Source organism: Mandrillus leucophaeus, unplaced genomic scaffold (genome assembly GCF_000951045.1).
Source record: "Mandrillus leucophaeus isolate KB7577 unplaced genomic scaffold, Mleu.le_1.0 Scaffold794, whole genome shotgun sequence".
In the NCBI taxonomy this organism is placed as follows: Eukaryota; Metazoa; Chordata; class Mammalia; order Primates; family Cercopithecidae; genus Mandrillus; species Mandrillus leucophaeus.
In genome coordinates, this window is record NW_012108630.1 from 129803 (window position 1) to 137758 (window position 7956).

The window sequence follows — 7956 nt, forward strand, 5'->3', positions numbered from 1 at the left end:
AAGTGCTGGGATTACAGGCTTGAGCCACCGCGCCCGGCCTCTTTTTTTGTTTTTTGAGCCAGCATCTCGTTCTGTCACCCAGGCTGGAGTGCAGTAGCGCAACCTTGGCTCACTGCAACCTGTGCCTCCAGATTTCAAGCAATTCTCATGCCTCAGCCTCCCAAGGAGCTAGGATTATAGGCATATGCCCCCACACAAGCCTCTGGAGTAGCTGGTACCACAGATGTGCACCACCTGGCTAATTCTTGTATTTTAAGTAGAGATGGGAGTTTCACCATGTGAAACTAATGCTTATTAGACTGTAGAGAAGAATGTGTGCTCTTTATTTATTTATTTTTTTGAGACGGAGTCTCAGTGTTGTCCAGGCTGGAGTGCAGTGACATGATCTCGGCTCACTGCAGCCTCCACCTCCTGGGTTTAAGCAGTTCTTCTGATTCAGCCTCCAAAGTAGCTAAGATCGCTCTGTTGCCCAGGCTGGAGTGCAGCGGTGTGATCTTGGCTGACTGCAGACTTGACCTTCTGGGCTCAAGTGATCCTCTCACCTCAGTTTCCCTAGTAGCTGGGATTATAGGTATGGGCCACTATGCCTGGCTAATTTAGTGTGTGTGTGTTTTTTTTCTCTGTAGAGAAGAGGTTTTGCCATACCATGTTGCCCAGTTGGTCTCCAATTCCTGGACTCAAGCGATCCACCCCTGCCTTGGCCTCCCAAAGTGCTGGAAGTACAGGCATGAGCCACTGCACCTGCCAAAACTTCGACTATTCTTATTGGCTAATAAAAGGACAGTGAACTGTGATTGTGCCACTGCTCTCTAGCCCAGGTGACAGAGTGAGACCCTGTTTCAAAAAAGAAAGGAAAAGGACAACTTTAGAATTTCAGAAGCCTGAAACAGTGGGGATACGTGGCTACAGTTTGATGATAGAGGAACACACAGAGAGTTTTGGAGACTGTGAAGTCAATACATCCTATACATCCTGTAATTGATAATGGCTAAGTTGAGTCTAGAAAGGAGAATGGGATTCAGGCAAGTGCAGAAGAAGTGAGATGGCATTCAGCAGAGGGAAGAGTGCATGGAAAGGCCTAGAGGCCTCAGAGTCAGAGTCCAGCATATTCAGGGAATTGCAAGTAGCTCAGTCTGGCTAGGTCCAGGATTCAGGTGGAGGACTGGTCAAAGAGGAGTCTAGGATACAGCAGGAAACAGCATTCAGTGCTCACAAATTATGGGAAAGGATGTCGTCTTTATTCTGAAGACATGCTTCTAAGCAAGGAGTCAACAAAATCAAACGTGTTTTCAAAATATCATTCTGGGCTGGGCACAGTGGCTCACGCCTGTAATCCCAGAATGTTGGGTGGCCAAAGTGGGCAGATCACTTGAGGCCAGGAGTCCGAGACCCAGCCTGGCCAACAAGGTGAAACTACATCTCTACTAAAAATACAAAAATTTGCCAGGTGTTCTGGTGTGCACCTGTAATCTCAGCTACTTGGGAGGCTGAGGGAGGAGAGTCACTTGAACCCGGGAGGTAAAGGTTGCAGTGAGTGGAGATTGTGCCACTGCACTCCAGCCTGGGCAAGAGAGCAAAATTCCATCTCGAAAACAAAACCAAAAACAAAACAAAAGAAAAACTAAAAGATCACTCTGGCTGTGGGGAATGGACCAGAGGCAGGTTAATCAGGAGATGGAGGACCCACTTGAGACTGCTGTGGTTAAATGAAGAGATGGTAGTGGCCTGAACTGAGGTTGAGGCTGTGGGAATGGGAAGAGGGAACATATTTGCATAGGGTAAAGAAAGGACAGCACTTGGTAACTGATTGAATACCTGTATCTATAGATTCTCTCTCTCTCTCTCTCATCTATCCATCTGTATCTACCTATTATGTATGTATGTATGTATGTATGTATCTATCTATCTATCTATCTATCTATCTATCTATCTGAGAGAGAGGTAGGAGTTGAGGTGACTTGTGGGTTTTTAACTGGGGCAGCTGAGAGAGTAATAGTGCCATTCCCAGGAATGGAAACCAGAAGGGGGAAGCTTTGTGGAGGGAGAGTAAAATGGAATAGGGGGAAGATGATAAGGACAACATGGGGACAAGTTAGGATTGAAGTGAAACTTTTTAAGTGGACATGTCCAAATGTTTATGCACATGAGTCTGGGTTGAGGAGAGAGGAAATGAACTAGAATTATTGAAATAGGAGCTATTATCATGTGAGGAGTGTTTGAAGTCATATAATTGAATGAGCTCATCAAAGGAGAGTCTTCATGGGATAACAGTTTTCAGGAAGGATTAAGCTGGTGCATTGCTCTTTTAGGACCTACATCTTAAATGATAATGTAAGATGCCTAGGGGTCCAATTAATACACTTTTTAAAGTGCCTAATATTTGAAGCTGTAGAAATCTTTTTAGCTATTTACCAAAGGTGTCTTTTGCTTTAGAAGGCCTTTGGTTTTATAGCTCGCTCTCTCGTCTCTAGATTTATGCAAAAGGAGGTGGGTGGCTAAAGTTCTAGCTTGGGAATGCCAGCTCTTAGGTTGCCATAGCTTATAATCCTTTCATCCAGCCAAGGGGAGGATTCTGTTGAACATTAAGACTGCTTCTGGGGGCTAGGCGCGGTGGCTCATGCTTGTATCCCCAGCACTTTGGGAGGCCAAGGTGAGTGGATCACTTCAGGTCAGAAGCTCTAGACTACCCTGGCCAACATGGCGAAACCCTGCCTCTACTAAAAAAATACAAATAATTAGCCAGGCATGGTGGTACACGCCTGTAGTCCCAGCTAGTCAGGAGGCTGAGGCAGAAAAATTGCTTGAATCTCAGAGGTGGAGGTTACAGTGAGCCAAGATCATGTCACTGTACTCCAGCCTGGGCGACAGAGCAAGACTCTGTCTCAAAAAGTAAATAAATTACAGAAAAGACTGTTTCTGGCACCAGAGCAGCAAATGTTCAATGAGACCAAGGAGTAAGAACAGTTTCAGTGGTCCTGATAATCTTAATCTGAAAAACAGAGAAATGACAGTCTCTCCTTGGTAGTCTCTTAATCTGGAGTTTATGGACTTCCAGAAACCTGGCCACCCTCTGTGTATATGTAAGGGCTTTTTCCTTCTAGAGAAAGTATGTCTAGCTTTGTTTAGGTTTTCACCAGTGTCTGTGATCCCCTATAAGTTAACACCACTTACCATTTTCTCAAAGCCTTGTAGTAGAACAGAGTAAAATGGAATCTTGGTGTATTAGCGTTCTTTAGAGGGACAGAACTAATGGAATAGATATATATATATATAAAGGGAGTTTAATAAGTATTAACTCACACAATCGCAAGGTCCCACAATAAGCCGTCTGCAGGCTGAGGAGCAAGGAGAGCCAGTCTAAGTTCCAAAACTGAGGAACTGGGAGTCCTGTGTTCACGGGCAGGAAGCATCCAGCATGGGAGAAAGATATAGGCTGGGAGGCTAGGCCAGTCTCCCTTTTTACATTTTTCTGCCTGCTTATATTCTAGCTGTGCTGGCAGCTAATTAGATTGTGCTCACCCAGAGTAAAGGTGGGTCTGCCTTTCCCAGCCCACTGACTCAAATGTTAATCTCCTTTGGCAACACCTTCAGAGACACACGCAGGGTCAATCCTTTGTATCCTTCAATCCAAACAAGTTGACACTCAGTATTAACCATCACAGTCCACCCCTTGTCAACTTGAGCCTATACACATCTGCTGAGATCATGCATAATCTTCAAATAAAGACAATAAGGTCATAATGACACCTAACATAACACAACTATCCTTCATACAACCAGAAACGCACCAATCCCCAACCCAAATACATAAAGTTAACAGTACTTAAATGCTGATGTGAAGTCAATAAATCTTATGTCACAAGATAAAGGAGAAAGGAAATAAAATGAAGATATTTTCTTAGTACAAGTGTATACATGCAAAAACATGTTTTTAACAAAAGGAGGAAATACTCATGACAATTACAGTCATTTCTGCAATTGGTCATGTGGTCGTAGCTGGTACTGATGACTATCTTGTTATACTACTCATTCTGTATTCCCTTTGCCTTCAGCAAGCATCTCAGCAGGTCGTGGTTTTTTTCCTGGTGGAGTGACCCAAATCTTCATTTCTGAAGGGTCTGGGTCGTTTGTAGTCCTGCCTGGATTAGGCTGTTGTAGCTTCCTATTGACATTAATCACAGGGCATGGTAATAATAAGAGACACCCTAATGGATCGCCTATATTCCACGCAAACTCTTCCTTACCTCCTTTGTGAAGTAGTAGACTGATTTTATCTTGAAAGTCCAGGTCAGTCACCCCAAGCAACACTGTAACTCCCTTCTTAGCGTGTTGACTTAAAGGTAGGAGAAGCCCAAAGTGTCAGGTGGCAGTCTTCCAGTTTAGTGGAATTGTTGTTGTGTTTCCTGGTGGCAACTAAGACCTCTAGACCAGCACAATGTAATGTGGTGGGAACAGGAAGCAAAAAATTTGCTAGCTGATTACTAAGGGCGATGGTGAGTGGTGCCACTTCCACTTCTACCCCTTGATTCCTGGACCTGTGAATCCTGGCTATGAGAGAAATAGTACCATATATTAGATGCTGATTCTCAGCACACACAGCCTTCTGGAGAACTTTGCCCCCGCCCTGCGAAGTATTGTCACCTAGTTGGCTTTGGAATTGTGACTTTGAAAGGCTAATCCACCATTCTATCAATCCAGCTGCTTCAGGATAATGGGGAACATGGTAAGACCAGGGAATTCCATGACCATGGCATCTCCTTGGGAAAAGATGGGAGAATCACTGCATAAAGTGCCGGTAATGTGGTGGGGTCCTTCCTCAAGGGGAAGTAAACCGTAAACTGGCTCAAGTCTGGAAATTGATTGCGGGGCTGTGTTTCTCTGTATTTGTAATTCAAATTAGTCTTTTGTCCATTCGACCTAGAAATTTTCTGCTTATATAAATTAAGAATACAGTAGGCTTCCTATCAATTTAACTTCTAGGAACACCATGATTAATTAGCCAATGCCAGAGCTCGACATGAGTCAGACTATTCTGATTGCTGCTTTGCCTCTGCTGTCTATTACAGTAGCTATACCCACCTTGCCTTTGCTAGTTGAGTGCCACCACTTGGCCCTTGCCATCTTGCAATCCAGTTACTCCCATTGTATTTTAATTTTGTAGTTGAGTGTCTGCAGTTCTCACTGTTAGATCTGACATACAGACAAGAGCAATTACAAGGCTCTTCAAAGATGCAGGTGCTGCCCTCACGAATCTGTTTCGCAAGATATTGGTCAGGGGTATATTTCTGGACCTTCCCAGCTGGGATGAATAGGTCTAAAATGACTAATTCATTCCACCATGCCAATTTCCCTAAGCCTTTGGATCCCTTTCTCTGCATTAAGGAAGATCAGGCATTTCCAGCTCATTCACAGTGGGCCGTCTTTTAATCCATATTTCAGCCAATCAAGCAAATAAACTATTAGAACCTTTTTTAACTCCCTGAGCTGCAACATTAAATGCAGAGTCCCTACTTGGTGGGCCCAAATCAATAAATTCAGGCTTATTCAACTCCATGTTCCTTCCACCACTATCCCACACTTCTAATATTCATTCCCACGCCTGTTCTCCAGATTTCTGTTTATATAAATTAGAAAACTCAAGCAATTCTTGTGTCTGTTTTTTCACAGTTTCAGCTCTTTCTCGACAGATGAGACTCTCACTCAGGGCAATCTTAGCAGATTTGAGGCTAATATATTATATATAGAGTATATATAATATATATAAGTACAGTATAGATATTATATAAAGGTAGTATATATACATATATACTATATATAGAATATATGTATCATATATGTATTTTGTATACATATATCATATATATATTTTGTATACATAAAGGCGAGTTTATTAAGTATTAACTCACACAATCACAAAGTCCCATAATAGGCTATCTGCAGGCTGAGGGGCAAGGAGAGCCAAGTCTGAGTTCCAAAACTGAAGAACTTGGAGTCCAGTGTTTCAGGACAGGAAGCATCCAGCATAGGAGAAAGATGTAGGCTGGGAGGCTAGGCCAGTCTCTCTTTCTATTTTTCTGCCTGCTTGTTTTCTAGGCACGCTGGAAGCTGAATAGGTTGTGCCCACCCAGATTAAGGGTGGGTCTGCCTTTCTCAGCCCACCGACTCAAATGTTAATCTCCTTTGGCAACACCCTCAGAGACACACCCAGGATCAATCCTTTGTATCCTTCAATCCAATCAAGTTGACACTCTGTATTAACCATCACACTCAGTATATCTTGTTTCCAAAAATGAAGCTCAAATAGTTCATTTATTCATTAATTAAAGACAAATATTGGGGAAAAGGATGAACAGTATCATTTTTAGGGACATAGTGACCTAAATTTGGTTACTTTTCTGTCTATATGGAGAGCCGGGGAGGGGGATGTGAGCCTGAGGTTTCCACACTCAGATCTGGGATGCTGAGGTCAGCTGCTGCTTCTCCTTCCAGCATCCATGGGAGTCCAACCATTCAGAATTCTCCACAACACACCTGAGGTCCCTGTAACTATCAGAGATAAATAACCACAAATATGAGGGTACCATAGATGAGAGATGAGAATATCAGCCAAAAATTAGAGCACAAACCCAGTGGAAGAGAATTGTTGGAAGAGTAGAAGAAGAATGGCTGAATTGAAAAAAAAAGTAACTGCACTTAAGGCAGCAGATAAAAGACTTCTTTGACTTTAATGCCACGATTTCTCAGATAACTCAGTAGATACATTTAAGATAAGGGTGGTCATTATTGACATCTGAATTGGTAAACTGGATGATCAGGTTCAAGGAATAGCTCAAAGCACAAATGAAAATGTAGGCAACTTGAATGCAAGATTTGAGGATCCTTACCATAAACATAATTGGAGATTCTTAAGGAAAAAAAAAGAGCAGATGGAAGATAGGCAATCACTAAACAAATACTAAAAAACAAGTTATCTAAAGTAAATACAGTTTTGAGACTGTAGAGTATAAGAGCTTTCCAAATTGCAGGCTTTACTGGTGATAAGAGATACACACCAGATATGTCCTGAGGGAATCCTGGAACTTTAATAATGAAGATAATATTATAGGCTTCTAGGTAGAAATAACAAACAACCAACAAAGGAATAAAGGAACAAAGCATTGGGCAATGGAATCCTCTGTTATTTTTTAATTTACTGAAAGCTGGCTGATAGTGAAATAGCATCAATTAAAGAATTGGAACCCAAAGTATTCTCAAATAAGATAATTGACCTGTCAGAGTGACAGAGAGATATGTGAGGATAAATAAAAATTCAGAGTATATCAGCCATATACCCCTTTTATTTTATTTTGTTTTGTTGTTATGTTTTAGAGAGTTGCTCAGACACCTAGGCTGGAGTGCAGTGGTGCGATCATAGCTCCCTGTGACATTGAACTCCTGGCATGGTCCCTTTAAAAAAATTTCTTGAGAAAATACTCTAACTGAGCAATAAATGAACCACAGCAGAAACCTTAGGATGGAGAAAATAAAGAGGCAAGGCAACAAGGCCACAGTGGTGAGCAGCAATACTTGTCCTTCCCTCCTTCTTTCCCCAATTCCCTCCCTTACTCCCTCCTTCCTTCCCTCTTCTCTTCCTCCCTTCCTTCCTCTCTCCCTCCCCTCCTCCTTTCCTCCCTCCCTCCCTCCTTCCGTTCCTCCTTTCCTCCCTCCTTCCTGTTTTCATCTATACATCTAGCTGAATAAGAATATAGTATCTCAAAATGTGATCCATAAAGCAAGTCTCTTGAGACAGGAAGGATAAGACATTTCTAAAATGTACTACCCAAATTCAGAAAACTGAGGAGCTGGTGATTGTGGTAACAGTGGAAAGTAGAAGCATCCCAAGGTTATAACTGGTGCAGAGAATGAAGTTGGCGAGGAGAGAGGAGAAGTGAAGGTAGTCTATGGGCTTCAACTTTT